Consider the following 22,357-nt stretch of genomic DNA (forward strand, 5'->3'; position numbering starts at 1 on the left):
AATAAAAATGCACTGGCATGTGTAAAATGGTGTGTCTTGAAGTATAGGAAAAACTGTAATCATGACAAAACAATTAGATAACTAGTGCTGGGGATAATCAAAGACTGAGAGTAATTGATCAGCAATTAAATACAAAGTGCAAGTATCAGAGGAAGTCCTGGTGGCATATAAACAGACTCTTATTAATCAAGAATACAGAAAAAGCTAGGCCTCTAGTCCAAGGCTTAGCTATATCATTAGCAAACTTCTGAGGTTAAAGTTTTATTCCAATATATCTGTTACCGAGAGTTCAAGGCATTAATTGGAACAGTATGAGGAATTGAGAAATCAGATGACAACTTATGTTGAAGAGTTTCAAATTACAAAACTGAATGATACATCTGATCCTTCTATAGTAGTGGCCCAATCCTATAATTTTAGAGCTAGAAAAATTTAACTTGTATGAAGAGAATGCCTTATTAAGAGTACACTCTTGTCACTCACTGCTTTCCCCTACTTCGCCTCTTACCACTAGAACAAAGCTAGAGCAAAGGTACAATATAACTCTATTATATGGCTCTGTGTCCCCATCTAAATCTCATCTCAAACTGTAATTCCCACGTGTCAATGGAGGGACCTGGTGGGAGATGATTGGATTATGCAGACTGTTTCTCCCATATTGTTCTGTGAAGATGAGAGTCTCATGAGACCTGATAGTTTTAAAAGTGCTCTCTCTCCTGCCGCCTTGTGAAGATACTTGCTTCTCCTTTGCCTTCCACCATGATTGTAAGTTTCCTGAGGCCTCCCCAGCCATGCAGAACTGTGAGTCAAGTAAACCTCATACTTTATAAATTACCCAGTCTCAGGTAGTATCTTCATAGCAGTGTGAAAACGGACTAATAAACCCTATTTGGAAGGTGCCAAGTATTCCAAGAGAAGGCATTATCTTTCCAAATAGGAGCAATAACAAGTCAACATATACCTTTTGGAAATAAATAAATATGATTAGGATTATATCCTGTAAGTTCTTGATCAAGGGGAGCAAAATATAAAGTTGGATAGGAAAAAAGTTTGTCATTTTATGAGCAATTCTCCCGAAAGTAGTAGTTAATATTTTGGCTAGTGCTTTGGGATACAACACTAAATCATTACTAGTATTTGTCTTAATAATTTGGAGAAAGCAGGACAAGTAGGAATTCCAGAACTGTTATGACAGATAAGTTAAGTACAATTTAAAAGACAGAGAAAGTGAGCATGTAAACGTGACACACTGTGCAAGTCCAACAAATCAACAAGAGGAGTATGTTTCATGGGAAAGATCCAAAGGACATTCCATTTACCAAAGCCATTGGAAATGTGATTGTGAGTGAAGCAAGAGTATCTCTGAGAAACACGTAGGCAACCAGCTTTGCAGATTAGGACTGAGAGTAGAAAATGTTGATGCATAACTTTTTGCCATGATAGAAATGAGAATGATAGAATTCTGATGTCTCAGAGACTGGATGGCAGCACTTAACCATCAGAAGAAAGGTGGGTGCAATTATCACAGTGAGGAAGGGAGGATGGTTGGGAAAAGAAGTGATTCATAGAGAACTACAGAGATAGTTAACAGACAACAAGGTCATAGGGGCAAAACATATGGTCTCAGTCAATAATAGAATTGCTCAACCTACCAGAATGTTTTATTAAATACAAAATAAAAAATGGCAGATCGGGGATTAAAAGCAGTCAATCCAATGAAAAGCCATGTTCCCTTGCCCCGTTCTCCAACCATTGTAGACTCAGAATCTATTAAACAAAAGAGAGGCTAAATCTTCCAGAGAAAGTCTCTTGCACCACCATGACAAATGTGTGTATAGGGTGATGATTACATTAGTCCTTTCTGAAACACAAAAACTATCATTCTTTACTCAGGTAACCAACACTGAGAAAGGGTAATGTCCAAACGTTTTGATAATTGTTTGATTTGGAATCCAATTGACATTGATACAAAGAGATCCACCTTTAAGAATGTGGCTAATGAGACTTCAAGTAATAAATAATGTCCTAGCATAGTTTGGGCTTACAATGGGTCCACTGGCTCAAAAGACTTATTTTCACTTCCCTTTTTTACAAATGTATAATTGGAATAAACATTATATTCTGTTAGCTGAAAAAAATGTTCATATTTGTTCCTTGGTTAGTAGGGTGAGATCTGCAGTAGTGAAGAAGGGCAAGTAGAATTATCAATAAGTGCTGCTTCCTACTCAACATATTGTGTCAAAAGTAATATAGTATTGTGTGGCAGGGGAAAATATGAGATTGGATATTCTTGAAAAAATGACACAGGTGATATTCCCTCATTACATCCTCTTTTTGATTTACCAGTGTGACCCTTACAAAAGCACTCTGGAGAATAAAAGTAAATGAATGCAAATTCAAGAAAATCATAGATCCAATTACAGCTGCTATTCCAGATGTTTATTTGCTCAAGTAGATTGGCACTCACTCAGATTCACTAACATACAGACATTAATCTGGGAATAGCAATTTTCCCCCACCCCTCTGAGAAAATAAGGGCATCAACGATTACATTTATGTAAAATGGTAACAATACACATTTATGAATTAGCTCGCGGACTATGTTAACTCTCATGCCATTTGTCTGACATAGTCCAAAGAGATTGTACCTGACAAGAATATCACATTGTTCCACTATATTGTTGACATCATGTTAATCCGATCAAATCAGAAAGTAGCAAGTATGTTGGTCCAGAGTGTATGTGATACAATCTACCTAGTTCCAGAGGCCATGGAGCATGCCTTGACAGCTCTCCAAAACAAACAACAAATTGTTGTACCTAGTTTCATCTACCATAGGAAAGGAAACTCCTGAAGCAGGGAAATCAATGTTTGTTTTTTTAAACCATGTTTTATAGTGAACCTTTTCATTTTGAGCAGAATATATAGTAACATATCATGGTGGGAATTTAAAGAGCAATTATTACAAAACTCTGTATTGAGGAGGTTTCTACCATGGTGTTGATGAAAACTCAGAGAATTAAAAAGTGTGCGATAGGTTTTTAAGGTTTAACTGAACAACCTTCTATTGGATGTAGAAGATCATATAAAGTAAAAGACCAAGGATCATATAAAATTATTAAATTAGTCTATTCTGTATGTAGAGTTGAAACCTAAATAAACATGGAAAAAATATTTAGAGCATGTTAAACTGCTTGAGGAATCCAAGCGAGAATGATAAGAAGGAAATAGATTTCTGGATCTGAGCTAGAATATACATATATAAAATTTGAACTGCTAAACACATATTTAATATCAAAATCCAGAAGCCTGAAAGAGCTGACTTTAGTTTGACGAAGAAGTGGAATCAAAAATAACTCTTTGGTTACTGCAACAGTTTTTTTAAAGGAGTAGAATGGGCAAAGGATACTAAGAAGAGACAAACATTCAGTAAGGGAACAATCAAGAGTGCTGGGTTATCAAAATGAATACAGATATGTGCTTAAAGAAAAATGGACAAATTAGTTATATCCTTCATAGTTTCAGTTGGAGTAAAATATGAATAAAAATGTGATCATTTGATTTGATATTGAGAATGTCATTTTTGTGTTCATTGGAATGGTGGGGAAAAAAAAAAGTCTTTTGCCAATTATGCCAGATGTGGCTTTTGGTAAAGACAAATCAGAGACAGTTAGAGAATGGTAATTGAGTGATGCTGAAATGGAATCAGCAATGTACTTTTTTTTTTTTAGATGGAGTCTCGCTCTGTCACCCAGGCTGGAGTGCACTGGCGCAATTTCCCAAAGTTGTGGGATTACAGGCATGAGCCACCATGCTGGGTGCAATGTCCTTTTTTAAGAGGCAATTTTGCTCTAAGAGAGGTAGAAGAGTGATATGGGAGTAGTGAGATTGGAGAGTATATAAATGCTAGGGCAAAAAAACCAGAGCTTTCTACATTATTTTCCTTTCAAACTTGGAGAACCAAGACATGCATGTTTCTATGATGTTTGAGATTTTTCAGTAAAGTAGGGTAAATGAATAAAGAAAGAGAGAGACAGAATAATTATAATATGGAATCATGTCTTTTCAAAAGGTAAGTGAGATAGGAAACTGAGAAGAATGGAAATGCTACACTCCTGTCACAACATTAGCCAGAAATAAATCATCTGCAAGTTAATGTCTCTCTCTAGTTACAGTTTCTGTAAACCCTAATGAATCATTTTACTGGAACATTATGTATATTTGGTTATTTTATTATTCTCTATCTTTGAAACCCACATATAAACATTTGTTATTTGAGACTCTGTTCATATTTTCTTTGAAAAAAATGGTATCCACCTGCATACTGCATCAACTCATCTCATGTCCACCAATGAAATGAAACTATCTTTTATTCTCAAAAAATATATACGGTCTTTTTCCTACTGTCATTTTTCTATTTTTTTAAAATATTTTATCACATCCAGTTGTTCCTCCACATATTTGAATATTTGTGCTTGCTAGTGCCATATTCCATATTCCATTTCATATTACCTCTCTGTTCCCGTATATAATAAACTCACTATAGAAGACTGTCCCATGCAAGTGATTTGTATTGAGCAAAGCCTTCCCCTACATGCACTATTTTCTAGATTCTCACCATTTGATGCCTTTCACTTGTCATTCAATTTCGTGCAAAACATATTGATGTCAAAGAATAATGTTTTCTGAGGAGTTGGTCTGCCAAAGTTGTGGGAGTTTCAATCTTCAAAAGGAATAAATAGACAACAGTTTGACTATGTGGCTTAGTCTAAAGTGTAATCTTAGAGATTTATACTAAAACTATACTACAATATATACAGATCTGGATTTCTTTATATGCTCTTCTGTAATGTAACTTCACTAGCTCTCACACATCATAAACTCTCCAAAAGGTAATTGATTTCATGTTTGTGTACAGTGACAACTGCTTCTTTGTCTCAGCACATTTCCAGTCATTCCTAAATAATTTATTGAAAAGTTAATTTTTAAAATAAATAAAAAATACTCACTGCTTCTTCCTTGGTGTTTTTGTAAAAATAAAAGATGTTAACAATATATTATACATTATTATTAAATTTTCTTTATGACTATTCAGGTATTTTTACATAAATATAATTAATATTACTTAAATAATGTAAAGATGTTGAAAATGATAAATCAGTAGAGCTTTCATTTATTTGAAACTATCACAACATATGTGTGGTTAAAATAAAACATTATCTGGAGATTTTATAATTTTATTTCTACATTTGTGGTTGTGCAACGTAAATATTAACAATAATTTCAAAGTAAAATTTTGCAATTTCAGAAAAGATCTATAATTACAAAGACATGTGAAGTCGTAAGGCTACATTGATGTTAGCTATGCTTTGTGACGAATCTATGCCAACTATACCAAATATTATCTAAAATTAAAGATAAATTGATTTCATTCAAAAATATTTGCAATTATTTTGCTTCAGTAGAGATATTGTAATGAAGTAATATAAAAATTAGCCATCAAAGACTTGACTTCTGAACACATAGAAAATGATCTGCCTCACTGAATTCTTGTTAATTTTACAAAGTGAGATGTTTATAGCATACTACATTGTTATTATATAAATTTATAATACATTTCACATTTATTGATTTTCTGTTTATTTCCTTGATTTTATTTTTTTCCTAGTGGTGACATTTTATCTTTAGTTAAAACATTTCAATAAGATCCCTTTACTGCACTGATGCTCTCATCAGACTGAGCCAAAAACATCTGAAAATGTTGACGAAGCAAGGTGATTTTGAATTTGTGACAAGCACTGCTTTAAGCTTCAGTTTCACAGAAAGAAAATAGTCCCTTTTACAGACCTACATTACAAGTAAGTACACAAGCAAGTATCAAAATAAATATTTGAAAATAAATGATTATATATTTATCAATTAAATTGGTATTGGTGTGTGTGTGTGTGTGTGTGTGTGTGTGTGTTACTCTTCACTTCAAACACTAGGAATACCAGATAAGCTACCATCTATGTATGGATGATGAATAAAATATGATTAATATCACATTGAAAATAGTTCTCATGAAGCCCATTTAGGGATTTAGTTACAGTACGTGAAAAAAATCGATTTGCTAGCAACATAATAAAATCTTAGAAATTCTAAAAAGTGATGTTTTCTGGAATGTCATCACAGCTAAATACATCAGATAATGTGATATATGAGAGAAAAATATTTTATATCCTTGTATTCTTGGTGTATTAAATAATTGATAGGGTTATTTGTCTTCACTATAATATTAAAAAGGCATTGCCCTTCTAAATGGTATATGTTTTAATAATCATTTTCTCAAATTGTTAGGCTTAGTGGGTTTGATTTTAATTTAATAATTTATTGACTTTGGCATAAGATTACATAACTGCAGGAACAAAGATTTTTTAACATTTTATTGTATAATTTTCAATAAAACAGAATTCCAACAGTTGTGAGAAATGAAAAAATCAAATACTATATGAGCTTAAGTTCTGCTGAAAATTTGCTAGGTTAAAATAAGAGCAATTTGGGCACTTTAACACTTCAAACTTGGGCAAAATATAATATTCTGGTCCACAGGTACACACGATGGCTATTTTTGCAGTCCAGTTTCTTTAGAAATTGCATACCTACTTCAATGTAATATTCCTAAAGTGCTTCAGGGTAATTTTTACAAATCATGATCTTTTGGAATAATTCATTAATTTAACTAATATTTATCACTGTATGCCTACTATAAAATCATTCCTGAATATTATCAATTTTAATTCAGTGTGAAATTCTTCCTCCTTAACTTTAATTCTCTTTCTTTCTCTCTTTTTTTCCTCTCCCCTCCTTTCTTTGTTCTTTCCTGACCACCCTCCTTCCTATCCTCCATCCTTTATTTCTTGTATTTTTGAAAGAGATAATTTGGGATTCTTTGGCAGCCAAGAGGATTGGCAGCCAAGCTAAGCGTGTATGGAATATAAAGAGAAAACACTTGAGATTGAGGTAAATCTTGAACAGCATTGAAAGTCAAGTTGGCGTTAACTAGATAAAATGTGACTAGGAGATGGGCATAGGCAAATAAACACATGGAAAGGTGAGGGAACAGGGCAAAAATCAAATAATGTAATGACACTGAGGGAGTATACTTTGCATCTGAAGAAGTGACATAAAAAAGGTCATGCAGGAAATGAGGGTACACGTTGTTACAAATCCTAGGTGCCATCACAAGAACTATTACTTTTAATATAAAAAAATGAGGAAAGCACAGGATTATAAGAAGAAAATGTCAGGATCACAATTGCTTTCTGAAAAACATCTTCACTGCCTCTATTGTTCAGTAAATTGTAAGATAAAGTGCTTGTGGGAAGATCTTTGTAAGTTTTTATTTAAACAGGAATCAGCTGGGCTTGGGAAGCCAGGGCGGATCACTTGAGGTCAGGAGTTTGAGACCAACTTGGCCAACATGGCAAAACCCGTCTCTACAAAAAATACAAAAAATTTAGCAGCTCGTGGTGGTGCATTCCTGCAATCCAAGCTACTCGAGAGGCTGAGGCACAAGAATTACTTGAATCAGGGAAGTGGAGTTTGTAGTGAGCTAAGACCGCACTACTGTACTCCACCATGGGTGACAGAGTGAGACTCCACCTCAAAAAAAACAAAAAAAAACACAAAAACAGAAATCAATCAGCTTTGATGATTAAAATAACACAGACCAACAACGATGACTGAAAAATCATTTAAAAAAGCACTATGTAAAATATCATTTAAAAATAGCACTATTTAAGTATTATTACTATGTATACATATGTACATACACATATACATCACATATTTCTTGTGAATATTAATAAAATTATTTACCCTATCATAGGTAAGTTATTTCAATTTTTAATTTTTTGATTTAATAAGGATATTTGTCTCAATTAGTTCAGCTTAAGAAAACATCTATTCAATTTGGACATCTATTTGTCCAGCACAAGCTTTTCTGCTAAGCAACAATTTTCCAGCTGCATAAAGGCATTGTTAACTGCATTTGTCACAAGTACTTCAAATCTAATTTGTTCTAAACAGGGTTTACCTTCATGATACTTTACAAAAACGATTTCAAATTATTGCTCATATGGCTTATTGATATCCTATTAGTCTACAAGCAAGACATTTTCCAATCCTCTAAATCTTCCCTTCCCTCAATTTGCTATGTCTGACTGAGAAACCTTATTGCATCTATGTCATGAATACTTTTAAATCCGATTTCCTTTGTTCACTCACCCTGGTGAATTAGAAAAGATATATATCACCAATTTACTATTTTCCATATTTTCTCTAAGTATCAATCACATTAGGCTAATTGATTTTTCTATTTTCTATTCTATCACATTTTTATTCCATCCCCCAATTTCAGTCCATCTTTCACTTTCAGTCCATTAACCAAAACGTAGACTAGAATGCATGTCTCCTACTTTCATCCTTAGAGTTCTTATCTATTGCACTCTAAAATAAGATGTCTCGGAATAGGCTAGGAAGCCTAGTATTATCTTGAACACTTCAAACCCTTTAGTTTCATATTGTCACTCCTTTTTCCACTTCTTCCCATATGTATGCTTATGCAATATTCAGCTAATTGCACTTTACCTAATTTAATCATTGCTTGTGGCTTTATTCCTTAGCTTATGCTCCCCCTTTGAACAAAATCTCCCTTCCCTCTCTTCTTATTCCATCTGGCTACAGGATACCTACCCTCTGAGACTAATTTGTAAATATATTTTCTTCCCAGCATACTTTCCAAATCACTTCAGGTTGCGATAAATATATTTTCTATATGCTCAAATGGAATCTTAATGTTACAGGTGGAGCTGTTCAATATGTTATTTAATAAATCACAATGCAATTTTAAGTACCATTAGACCGTTTTTTTCTCATAATTTATTGATATTTGTAGACTCTTATTACTTATTGTCCTTAGCAGTCTACTTTGAATCAGTTACAAGGGCACAAATATCACTTTAAAGTACCTTTAAATTACATCTTTTAAAATTCATAAGACAAGCATAAAGCAGTACTTATGCTTTTCCTCATCCATGTTTTCAAGAGTTCTGACATTTTCAGAAAGTGTTTCCTGAAAAAGAAAGGTGAGACGGTGTTTAATAAGAAAAGAAAATGCAAGCTTATGAAATATGAAAACTTTGTGCCATTAGATGATAACCTCTTTATTTTTGGCTTTCTATTGTGCACACAGGCAAGCTCTCATGTAAATTAACGTATCTTTGAAAGTGTATCTATTTTCTAGAAGAAATACATTCCTTGATAAAATCCAGTCTATTGTAATCCCAGCTACTCCGGAGACTGAAGCAGGATAATTGCTTGAACCCGGGAGGCGGATGTTGCAGTGAGCTGAGATAATGCCATTGCACTCCAGTCTGGGCAACAAGAGCAAAACTCCAACTCAAAAAAAAAAAAAAAAAAAAAAATCCAGTCTACTAATCACAGTCTAACCTATGTAAAATTTCCTTACATCTGACCCTCAAGCCATCTCAAAATCGAGACTATTATAGAAAGTTTTACGTATGTATGACCTTACTGAATTTATAGCATAAAAATTTAATTTTTCAATGGCAAAGTGCACCATAAAAAGAAGCCTAAGAAATTAAAGTCTTTTTGTTTATATATCATATCTTGTTTAGCATAATTTTATGTTAAAAATTTACTAAACTAAGATCATGGCTCATTAAAATTTAGCCAATAACCAAACAATTCTTTAAAATGAAAATTTAACCAGCATTATTTTATCTAGGGTGGATGAAATATAGGAGCTTTACCAAATAATTTTAGTTATCGGGTAGTTTAAGTTTAGTTACATTATTGGATATAGGATATACATAAATGTGTTACACTATTGGACGGGACTTGTAAGAGTCTGAGATCTCTTCAGTAACCTGTTGCTCAAGGAGACTTGCATTTCAGTCTTCTAAAGGCCATAGCAATGTTTTATGAGTTTCCTATGCTGAATCACACTGAGCCTATGAGAACAATTATGGAATTTATTAACATATAGCTATTATTCCTCAGTATATCTAGACTGTTGCTCTATTAGATTTCTGAAGGACCAACTATCTCAGACAGCATCTTCATATCTCATACATTTCCTGGTTGACAAATCCACATTTCCAAATTGCAGTCAGTCTACAATGGAAAAGACCTGCAATCTATGAGATATACATGACCAGCTGGATTTGATTTTTTTAAAGATTCCAATGTTAAAATGGGTTACTGAATAATATCACAAAACATATTTCTTTTTCCACCTAAGCCACTTATTTATGGCAGTAATGTAATGAAGCACATTGATTTATGACAGTTTTTGGTAGCAACATATGAATTTCACATTGAGTTTCTTGCTCAATTAAATGCTTCCATGAAGGTGACTAAGTCATAATTTTTAACATCTGAAAGCCTAGATCTTCTGATGACTAGTTATTATAATTACTATTTTTAGATTTATTTAGTGTATTTTAAAATGACAATGTGATAGACGTGAAAGACTCCAATCTTTCATAGTGCCACAAAAGATAACATAAAAATATTTAATATCCCAAATGGCTATATGCTTTATATAAATATTAATAACTTATTAGTAAATAATTCTGTTTTACACTCAAATATTTTGAAAACCTTTTGATACCTGTGTTTCCAAAGATTACATTTTCAGACTGGACTTCTAGAAGTCTGAGATCCTTTCAAAAACCTGATACTCAAGGGTATTGTGATATCAAAAAGTCATTCTCAGGTTGAATATACATATTGATTTAATCATATATATATATATATGTATACACATGTATATACCAATCAGTCTTCTATGTTTTCAGGGATAATATTATTCCTTTTATATAAGGATAAATGATTTAGCCTAAAATATATGATCACCTAGTGTTGAGGGTGTGGTCAATAATTTTGTTTTATTGTTTAAAGAAAATCTTCCCAAATCATATAGAGTGAAAAATGGCATATACATGGCAGCATATGAAAAATGCTAAATTAAAAATGAGAAAGTAACATAAGAGTGGTTAGATTTGATAGGCCTGGGTGATGATGTCTCTTCAGGATGACCTCCACATTCTCTCACTGTTGCCATTAGTAGGTGAGTTTGAGTATTCATAAAACTTTTCGTGGTATAACTGACCCTCTATGCATTTGCCATTTTGTACAACAACCTAAACCTGGTTCTTTTTGCTACAGATATTACTAAAATTTCATTACTAATTATGTAGAAGAGAATAAATGCATCTGTGAAAAAGCCTTTTAAATAAGCCTTTTAGTGTAGTTATTGAAGCATTAACCACTGACCATGAAGCAATACAGCTGTTGTTCAATTTCCAGTTTCCTACTCACAATCTATGTGACTTTAGCAAATTATTTATCCATTCCATGTTACAGTTTCCTCATCTGCGATATAAGCTAATACACACCTAACTCATCGATTTTTATAAAGACTTAGTGATTTATTACTTTTAAAGTTTTCCAGTTTTTATGCACACAGAAATGTCAGGGCTTTCATTATTCCTGCTGAAGGTATTTTGTCAAACATCCAGATCATGTGTTCTTAACTTAGAGTTCATGGAATCTGTGTGTGAAATTCAGGGATTTTGAGATCTGGCATGGAAACAACACATCTTTGAAATTTCAGATTATTTTCATTTGATATATCTTTTGCAGATACCTCAAAAAGCCATTTATAGTTATCTTTATTGCAAAATCATAATTATTTTGATCAACAAAACATTAGTGATTACCATCTTCCTCTCTACAGATGGCTATGCCATAAAACTGGCCATCTATTGAGCTATATTGGGCCTGGCAATAGTCATTAGGCCACAAAACACTCAAATTCAGAGTTCTCCAATTCTGACCCAGACAGGAAGTTACTTTCCATCATTGCCCATTCACAATCATTTGCTGATCAATATGTAAAAGGCAGTTAACAACCAGCCTAGAGTTTAATGTTCAGCCATTACATTCATTACACTAATCCTTCTTGAAACATAAAACTTAACTTACCTAGATTTAAATGCTTTCTTATTTATTGTGTTATGAGAAGCATATATATGTTACAATTTATAAAATACTGTAATAATTGTCAATATATTTCATGTTTATTGTAATACTATGTATTTCTATGTAATTTATGCATTTAAACACATATTTTGATGGGTAGTTTGTAAAACTGAACAAATTGTCCAAGTGGGCCATGGCACACACACGTGCACACACACACGGGCACACACACACATTTAACTTTCAGACTCTACCTACTAAGCTGGTTTGTAAAAGCTCAAAGGACACTTTTTTTTATGAAACTTTCATGGTTTTCCCCAAATATAGTAACAGTAACTACTATATATGAAGTGACTTACTTTATATCAGGCAGGCAATTTATATATACCATTCTAATAAGTCCATACAGAAAATCTGCAGGCTATTTGTTTTAACCCTCAGTTTACAAATACAGTCCATAGAATTTCAATAAATACTTAAAACTAACCAGACTGCTACAGGTTGAATTAAAATTACAAATTATAACTTTAAAGCAATATTAGATATATTCTATTTCTGTTGTATTTATCTGTCACTTTTTTCCTTATTGTTTCTAGTACATTCTAATGCTTGATATAACTGATATCAGCCTTTTTTTGTGGCAAATGATGCAAAGATTTATACATAGTGGGTGCTCACTACATATTTGACAAATCAAGGCATTGATTTTAATTCAGAGAGGGGAAGCGGAGACAAAGGAAAGTAACAAATCGAACAACATATTAAACTTGGCTGGGCACGGTGGCTCACAACTGTAATCCCAGCACTTTGGGAGACCAAGGTGGGTGGACCACAAGGTCAGTAGTTCAAGACCAGCCTGGCCAATATGGTGAGACCCTGTCTCTACTAAATGTACAAAAATTAGCCGTGCATGGTGGTGGGCGCCTATAGTCCCAGCTACTCAGGAGGCTGAGGCAGGAGAATCGCTTGAACCTGGGAGGCAGAGGTTGCAGTGAGCCGAGATCGCGCCACTGCACTCCAGCCTGGGTGACAGAGTGAGACTCCATCTCAAAAAAACAAAACAAAACAGAGCAAAAAAAAAAAAAAAAAAAAAAACTCATAAACCCACACATTAAATATTCAGAGATTTGAGTCTTTTTCTTTGTTAATTCCTGTAGATAATACTGACTTTTGCAAGTTAATTTTTTTTTGTCTTGGGTTTTGCTTTTTCAATTTGTAAGACCTTAGAGAGTCATTTCAAAAATAGAGCTAAGCCTCTATATACTCATTTCTTAATAATAGTGTATCATTTCCTAAAGAAAATCAAGTGTGTTTTGTTCACTGTGTAAAAATCCATAACACCAAAATAGTTTGATAAAATGAGTTATTGTATTTGTAGTTTACATTTATTCTCTAAATTAACCTACTTTTCTTTGTAGAACCTCCTAATCCATTTAATCACAATAATACTAATATTAATATTATATTAGCCATTTTCCCCCAAGAAATGAGTTCTAAATTGCTCCATAGCACACAAATGCTCTTTTCTCCCATGTTTTCCTTAAAGGAAATATATATCTAAGAGATTAAGTGAGGTTACAAAGTTCACACAGTCTTACAAACCTTGATGTTAGGAATCAGATGCTTAGTCTTTCTGGCATTAACAGCATATAATTGTGATAATAGTATTATTCATTGATTTCTTTGTTTCGAACCAGTTACTGTACTGAGCACGTTAACACAAATCACTTCAATTAAGCTTGACCATAAAACAACAACAAAAAACTTTGCTTTATTATTTCTTAAGTTTTTTCTATTAGGAAACTAAAGAATCAATAATTTTAGAATATTGCTCTAGTTTATAGAGTTCGTAATAGAGTCTTGATTGTAAACTCTAAGTATTGTCTTTTGTAGGCATGTGTTTTTAGCCATTAATCTGTGTGTTTCCTAGGAGATAGACCAATGTGTATTGCCATCCTGCCCCATGCTGGGCCTCTGTTACATCTTTCATGAAAAACCTGTTCATCATTTATTTCTCATGAAAAATCGTTGCATATTTCCTTATCATTTCTTTCTCTGTCCCCTGGGGCATTTCTTATAATAATAGTTGTTAACAATTTACTAATTGCCAGTCACTCGTCTAGATGCTGGGAACAAAACAGTGTGTAAAACTAAACTCCCTTTTCACAGAATTTACATTTTAGAGATTTCCTCTTTGACTAATGGATGATTTAAAAGAGCTTTGCTTTCCTAGAGTACAATCACTAATTTTTAATTAGGTTTCATTGTAACTGGATAATACACTCTATAAATTGTTAATCTGTTTAAACTTATCAACATTAGGTTTATATACAGTAAAGGGTCTACCATGGTGAATATACATGAACACTGGAAAACAATGTTGACTGCCGTTTTCTAGAAATATCGATTAGTACAAAGTGTTATTTGGATCTAAGTCTTTATTTTTGCTTTCTTATTATTTCTCCAGTGGTTGTATCAATTATTAAGAAACTGGCGTATAATCTTTTTCTATAATTGTGAATTTATCCATTCTTTTTAATTCTGTCAGATTTGTTTCAAATATTTTGAGGCTCTCTTATTAGGTATATACATTATAATTGATATTGTTTTTCTGATAAATTTTTATTTTATTTTATTATTATTATACTTTAAGTTTTAGGGTACATGTGCACAATGTAAAGTTTAGTTACATATGTATACATGTGCCATGTTGGTGTGCTGCACCCATTAACTCGTCATCTAGCATTAGGTATATCTCCTAATGCTATCCCTCCTCCCTCCCCCCACCCCACAACAGTCCCCAGAGTGTGATGTTCCCCTTCCTGTGTCCATGTGTTCTCATTGTTCGATTCCCACCTATGAGTGAGAATATGTGGTGTTTGGTTTTTTGTTCTTGCCTCAGTTTACTTACAATGATGATTTCCAATTTCATCCATGTCCCTACATAGGACATGAACTCATCATTTTTTATGGCTGCATAGTATTCCATGGTGTATATGTGCCACATTTTCTTAATCCAGTCTATCATTGTTGGACATTTGGGTTGGTTCCAAGTCTTTGCTATTGTGAATAATGCCGCAATAAACATACGTGTGCATGTGTCTTTATAGCAGCATGATTTATAGTCCTTTGGGTATATACCCAGTAATGGGATGGCTGGGTCAAATGGTATTTCTAGTTCTAGATCCCTGAGGAATCGCCACACTGACTTCCACAATGGTTGAACTAGTTTACAGTCCTACCAACAGTGTAAAAGTGTTCCTATTTCTCCACATCCTCTCCAGCACCTGTTGTTTCCTGACTTTTTAATGATTGCCATTCTAACTGGTGTGAGATGGTATCTCATTGTGGTTTTGATTTGCATTTCTCTGATGGCCAGTGATGGTGAGCATTTTTTCATGTGTTTTTTGGCTGCATAAATGTCTTCTCATAATACTGCTTTTATTGAAGTCCTTTTTATGTTAATATATCTTCTCCAAGCTACATGTGCTGATTCTTTATTTGAAATGTATTTTCTAGCAATTTAATTATTACCTATTTTTGTATATTAAAAGTGGATTCCTTGTAGCCAATAAGAAGTTAGATCTTGCTTTCAAAAATTGACTTTGTCAGTCTAACATCTCTTCCTTTAGTCCTTCAAATCTGTTTCTCACTAGTATAATTTCCACCTAGTCTGAGAAATTTCCTTTATAATTTCACGTAGAACATAACTATTATTCTCTTGATTTTTTATTCACCTGAATATGTCTACTTCACATTCTATTGAAGGTTATGTTCAATGGGTATAGAATACTAAAATGACCGGTGTTTTATTATGTCTTGTTTTTTTTCTTCTTTTCTTTTTTTCCTTTCTCTATGAAATTTGAAAATGTTGCTCCTCTGTCTTCTAGTCATGGTTTCTGACAATCCATTCAAATTATTACTTCTTTATGTATAATGTTTCACTTTTCTCTAGTGCTGTGAAGACTTTTTCTTTATATTTGCTTTTTAACATTTGATTTAATGGATATAGGCATAGTTTTCTTAGACTTTATGTTGCAGAATTTTGCTCCTTAGTTCAGCTAAAACCTAGGTTCTCGTCACATGACCAGGAAAATTTAGGAATGCAGACACATTGGAGGGTTAGTAGAACAGGGTTTTATAGGGCAAAAAGAAAAATAAAACTTTCAGCAAAGCGAGAGGGGTTCCTGCTACCGGGTCCTCACCTCACAGATCGATTCCCACATTACCACAGGAGCTGAAGAGAGCAGGCTCCTCCCCTGCATAAGGCATGACATCCACGTGGCTCCACCCACTTCCTCCAGTGTGCATGTTGGGCTCCAGTCCACTGTGGGCATACCCAGACAAGCCCTGGGAAGTTTCCCTCATCTACACAAAAGCATCTGATGTAAACACTTGTGTGATGGGTTGGAAATTCTCCAGGGACACCTTTTTATCTGCCTAGGCATTTGGCTGTCTCATTCCCCCCTCTAAAGAAGTACCTCTAACTGCCATGAGAATAAGGATAAAGATAAGGATGAAGACCAATCTTAATTGCTTCCTATTGTCAGGGAAGCTGTTTTGGGAAAATGGCAATCAGATTTCCCTCAGAGGCCTATTTCAGGGTTCCCAGTAAAAAAGGCCATCATCCAAGGCTCCAGGTGCAGACTGGAGTTTGATGGCCTAAAAGTGAGAAGAGACAAACAGGTTATTAGAAAATATGTATCAAAACGAAACAAGCAGTGAGTAAGGACAAATAGAAAATCCAGAGGCCTTTTACCAGTTTGCACAGGGAGAGAGAGGCCAAAAGCCTAACGGGGAAAAAAAAACCTTTTACCCTTTTGCTGGCATGTCATGTTTCTGTGTTCCCTTCCCCTGAACCTAATCCTAAGCCAATTAGTCTACGGTTTGAGAAATTAACTCCTCCCAGTTTGAAGGATGCATCTGAGGGAAGTGTTCTGTGGTATGGGACACCATTACCTACCTACCAGTGAATAGAGGACAGAGGAAGAAAAAGGAAAAAAGAAGGCATTTTTTTCAGAAGAGTCCCAGGGGTTCGGGACATGTTCTAAAAGGGTGCAGACTAAAGATGAATGGCTACTCATCTAGAAATAGAGGAGCATGTGTGCCTGGTTCCTTTCTTTTTCTAGCAAATACTCAGGGTGTGTGAGGAAGAGAAATTGAGTTGTTCCTTTTTCTTTCCTCTGTCCCTGTATTGCTGAGTCCCACCAACTGTGACAGGGTGCCACCCATGGGTGTCAAAGTGGCTTTCATCCATGTTAACAGGGGGTCTAGGGGATGGGAATAGCTGCCCTGTCTTATGTCCTCCCTATCTCCCCTGCTGGCAGTAGCCTTTTAATTCTCTAGACCTCATTTATGCCATGGATACTAGCATGACCTTTATCCATGAAACAGGAAGCTTGGCTTAATCAGCGGGAATTAGTCATGCTCACCTGTGCTGTGCCTTTTGACTTTCATTATTGTCTGGCTTCTGGATCCCTAAGATCCAGTTTTCTTAGGCTTTTGACACAAAGCTTGGAATTAACTTTGGGACCAAAAACGTGTCTCAGCATGGAAGTTGCATAGACTCCTTAACATAAGCCATAATGCTAAAGTGAAGCTGTGGAAATGAGTTCTCCTCCAACAAAGGAAAGAAAAGGGTGTCTTGTGACACACCCGGATAACTGGTGGCTATAGTTATGCTTGCTAAGATTTGGGTGTATGGGGTTTTACTTTGGTTAGCTCCCTTGGTTTTACTTTCTCAAAAAGTAAACCTCCGGATGATGGGCATCCTATTTATTCCCATCAGCTGGCAGGATTTGCAGGATAATTGTTCAGAACTAAAATACTGATCCAGATTTTTACATTACCCATTCTCTTTTGTCCTTTCTGAGCTGCAGCCAGAGATTGTTGGTTGGTTCACAGGCACAAGCAGGGTCAGTCTAAAATGTAGGTAAAAACTTAAAAAGAAATAATAAGTCTAGAAACTAATGATGATAAGTTTTGAAACATAATTTCTCTCTGTCTCATTCTCATTTCTGTTAAAAACAAATCATAATAGGAGTGTGTTGCTTGCAATATAGACTTTAGTCTTATAATTGGCTTGATTATGTGCATAAAGTGCAGCAAAAACAATTATTTCTACGTAGGCCCTCTAGATTGGCTTTCATGAAAATCTGTTTCACAAAGAATCTCAGATAAGACCATTTAAAGCTGAGCCCAGCCCTAGGTTTGTATCCTCACACACCTTTGAATTGTGTAAACTCCTCTCTTCTTGAGGTCCCAAGAGCATATGATATCTGGGCCTGTTGGAAAGTGACATTCTTTACTCACCGCAGGTTAAGAACCCTGTATGTGGACTGTGTAGACAAACGTTTGAGGCCAGTTTTCCCAAGGGGTTTCCATCAGCTCTGCAAGTTGAGCTTGACTGCTTAAAGGGAAGCACACATTTCCAATCAACGCCTGGTAAAACAACCAGTTTCTCCAATTGCATTCTGTTGCAAAAGAAAAAGGATTCTTATTGCACTGATGCAAATGACTATACTGCCATAAGTTAAGAATACTCAATATTAGTTTCTAAATTCTGGAGAAGCCAGGCAGAGAGAGACAAATAATGCTCCAAATTTTGTTCACAGGAGTACACCTTACTCAATTATTAAAGGTCATAAATAGTTCAAAATAAGTTTCCTGGACTCTGAAAAACAAAATAATGATCAGCAATATTCCAAGCAAAAGCTAAAAAGATTACTTCAGTTTTCTATTAGTTCAGTCCATTCAGTTAACTCTTGTTTTGCTTGCTCTCCATGAACATTTCAATTTTCATGAGTCCTGTATGTTTTTCCTTTATTCCAATGTCACAATCTCCAAAGTTATGAGAAGCCTGCATTTGAGAACACCTGTCAAAGTTCCATAGCTGATTATAAACATCATGTGAAGAGGATAGGATCAAAACAAGACAACAATGGTTTGTGAGTAACAAAATGTCCAGGGTAGTTGCAGTCAGAAACATGATTGACAAATAAATTTGGTTATCTCTATGGTTTACAATAACTTAACATAATAGCTATAATTATGATTGATAGTATATGCTCAAACATTAGAATTTTTTAAATCCCATAAAAGTTTGGAACCATACGTTAGTATTATTATTAGTACTATTAGTATTATTCACAAAAATACAACCTAAAAAGGATTGAACACCGTTTTGTCAATCCCATGTACCTAAAACATATCAGATAATCCATTTACCTTACTTTTTTTGATGTTGCAGGTGTCCTCTGTAGCATCCAAAAGTCTGGTATCAAGAAAGACAATTTTGAAACTGAAGTTTGATTTTGGGAAGGCTGTTAAGTATGTTAGGGATTTAAAATACTTGATGTTATGAAATAGGATTCCAGATTACCATGTTATTTACTTTGCTAAAATGATGACTCAGAAATTCTAAAAGCAAAAATCTGTTATAACACTTTACAAATTTTGCTGAAGAGTAGCTTACTGCTTTAAGAGTACCTTGTTATGCTTCTATTTCAATGCTGAATTTACAGAAAAACCATATAATATTCTTTGAATTTAGTCAATATGTTCACACATGGGATTTCCTTTGCAAGGTTAATTTTTGCAATCCTTCCACAACTTGTTTGAACTTTTACTGTTATCTTATTTAATTCAAAACAATCTTTTAACCTTAGGCAGAATTTTACATTTCTATGCCTTCTTATAATCTTTTACTAAAAACATATTTTACTGTTCTCACATAACTCAAATGTAAATATATTTTTAGTGGTCTCAATTACATGTTATAATGGTAACTCCTAGCAATTTTTACTTTTAAAGTAAAACCTGGTACGTTGTTTTAATTATGTGCTAGGTGCAGCCAAGGTTTGACTCCTTCCAGCACAACTAAGGGCGTGGTTAGTAATATATGTCTCCGGGCCTTACCAGTTGTGAAGCCAGCAAATTGAATCATTCTCAAAAAGCATTTTATAGCCTTAAAACATTTAGCAAACCTAGTATCTGACGTGCATAATTTAGTCCACCTATTTAAATTTTGATGACATCTGCATTTCACCAAATAATCTTTAAGGCTGTTTTTATTTCTCAAAGATTAAAGTCATGAGAACTAAAAGCTACGACAGCTTTTATCTTTCCATTAAAAAATATTTGATCCAAGTGCTTATTTTTCTTTAGGCCAATTAGAGCTGTTTTTATAAACATCACAAATACAACACATATATAACTACACAGCCAGGCAGAAGAAAACTCAGCAGCCACAAGGTTTTTCATTTGCCAGTCTCCTAATAGGATTATTGTCCTCCAGGCGGATCCCTTTAAGAGACAGGGCTAGGAAAACATGCTGCTTCTAGGGCGTAATAAACAGGCATAATTGGGAGGCAAAAACAGATTTTGAGAGGGATCTATCTGCTTTTAATTCCTGGGGTTCCATGAGGAAAACAGATTTCTTCCCAAAAAGGGGTCAGTGGTGCCTTCTGTTTTTCTCAAGGAGTCCCATGCACCCCAGAGTTATCTTAGAGCCTCACGTGCATGCATCAAGAGTGGCAAGACAAAATGGAGAAAAAGAATTCAGCCAACTGAGAAAAAAACCCTTTTTCCAGCAAAACAAAATCCAAGAGGGAAAAAAAATTAAATAAATAAAGGCCTTTCAAATATGCCTATAACTTGGATATACACTTTTAACTAAGCTGTGTGCTCTTTAAGAAAATTGTTTTAAATCCCTTGTTATCTGGTTTTAGTTATGCCAAGCAGCCAATATTTCTGGCTTTCAAACTTTACTAAAGGCTCAGGGAAAGAAAAATCCAAGGCTGTTGAGGGGAAAAGAATCAACAAATTGCAAAGGTCATCCAGATATCAAACCAGAAGGATTTTATTCCTTAAGCCAGGATTGAACCCAGCTGCCACTGTAAAATGGTGGAGGCTAAACGAAACATTGCCCTGAGGTTACAGGTCACACTTGAAAGACGTAAAACTAGATGGAGACCTGCAGCAAAGTTTGCTACTGACCATACAGAAAGTCATGCAAAGCACACTAGATTGGCTACAGATTAAAATCAACCTCATGAATCATTTTTAATAATTAAAACTTTACAGAGAATATAAACAGTGATCCTTATAATTCCTGGCCTAGTAAAATGTCTTCTAAAAGGAAAAAAAAAATAACTCTCACTAAAAAGTTAACTGCTGGCAGGGTAGAGAAAGGCAGAAAAGTTTAAAGTGCAGAGTTGGAAAGATGCCTGCAGGAAGAAAATCTTATTCTTATGGAAATGGGTTCCTCAGCAGGGCGAGGAACTTAAGAGGGGAGCAGGGAGCCTCTGGTTCACCTGTCTATCCCTTAAAAACAGGAAAAGGCTGATATTCCTGACCGCTGGAAGAGACAGGAGTGGAGGGGATGGAGGTATAATTTCCCCTACTCTCAGAAAAAGTCCGAGGACACAAAGGCTTAGAAGGTAAAGGAAAAAAAGGGGCGTTTTTGTTCGCATCTTACTCACCATTTCTCAAGCCCCGTGTTTGGGTGCCAAAATGTTGCAGAATTGTGCTCCTTAGTTCAGCTAATACCTGGGTTCTTTTCACACGACCAGGAATATTTAGGCACACGGGCACATTGAAGGGTCAGTAGAGCAGGGCTCTATTGGGCAAAAAGGAAAACAAACAAAAAACTATTTGCAAAGCGAGAGGGGTTCCTGCTAAAAAGCACCACCTCACACATTGATTCCCAGGTCACCACAAGAGCTCAAGAGGGCAGGCTCCTCCCCTGTGCAAGGCATGAATTCCTCATGGCTCCACCCACTTGCCCCAGTGAGCATGTCAGGCTCCAGTCCACTGTGGGCATGCCCAGACAAGCCCTGGGCAGGTTCCCTCATCTGCACAAAAGCATCTAATGTAAACACTTGTGAAGAAGGCCAGAAATTCTCTAGGGACCCCTTTTTATCTGCCTAGGCATTTTGCTCCCACTTACACTATTTGGAATTTGCTGAGCTTCTTTCATTCGTAAATGTATGTCATTGATTGTACTGCAGATTTTGAAAGTCTTTGGGTATTTAGAAGTATGCCCCAATTTTAACTTTGGGTACCGAAATTACAAATACATTAGACCTTTTAATATTGTCCTTCACGTTTTGAGGTTTCCTTATTTTTCTGTTTCAAAGTATCTCTTTAGTCTCATTCATTGTTCTGTGTTTTTTATGTTGGGGAATTGTTATCGATCTATAAATTTGTACCATTTTCTTTATATTCAAAGTTGATTCCTTGTAGGCAATAAGAAGTTAGATCTGGCTTTTTGGACATACTATTTTATGTTCAACATATTTTCCTA

General features: G+C 34.7%; 1 long non-coding RNA gene across 4 annotated transcripts; it reads right to left on the bottom strand.

Moving 5' to 3' along the window:
- Positions 1 to 2,425: 2,425 nt before the first annotated feature.
- Positions 2,426 to 21,985, bottom strand: LOC103784532 (uncharacterized). 4 transcript variants are annotated; one of them, XR_010112207.1, is made up of 4 exons: positions 21,534 to 21,984; positions 11,506 to 18,524; positions 9,012 to 9,115; positions 2,426 to 7,478 (listed from the first exon to the last, which is right to left on the bottom strand). It is a non-coding gene; the product is annotated as an uncharacterized LOC103784532 (long non-coding RNA). The 4 variants fall into 4 exon arrangements; XR_010112208.1 differs by having other exon boundaries at positions 5,652 to 9,115; positions 11,506 to 11,620; positions 15,789 to 18,524; positions 21,534 to 21,976; XR_610172.5 differs by lacking the exon at positions 2,426 to 7,478 and having other exon boundaries at positions 7,885 to 9,115; positions 11,506 to 11,620; positions 18,364 to 18,524; positions 21,534 to 21,896.
- Between the last annotated feature and the right edge of the window lie 372 nt (positions 21,986 to 22,357).

Source organism: Pan paniscus, chromosome 4, assembly GCF_029289425.2.
Source record: "Pan paniscus chromosome 4, NHGRI_mPanPan1-v2.0_pri, whole genome shotgun sequence".
Classification (NCBI taxonomy): domain Eukaryota; kingdom Metazoa; phylum Chordata; class Mammalia; order Primates; family Hominidae; genus Pan; species Pan paniscus.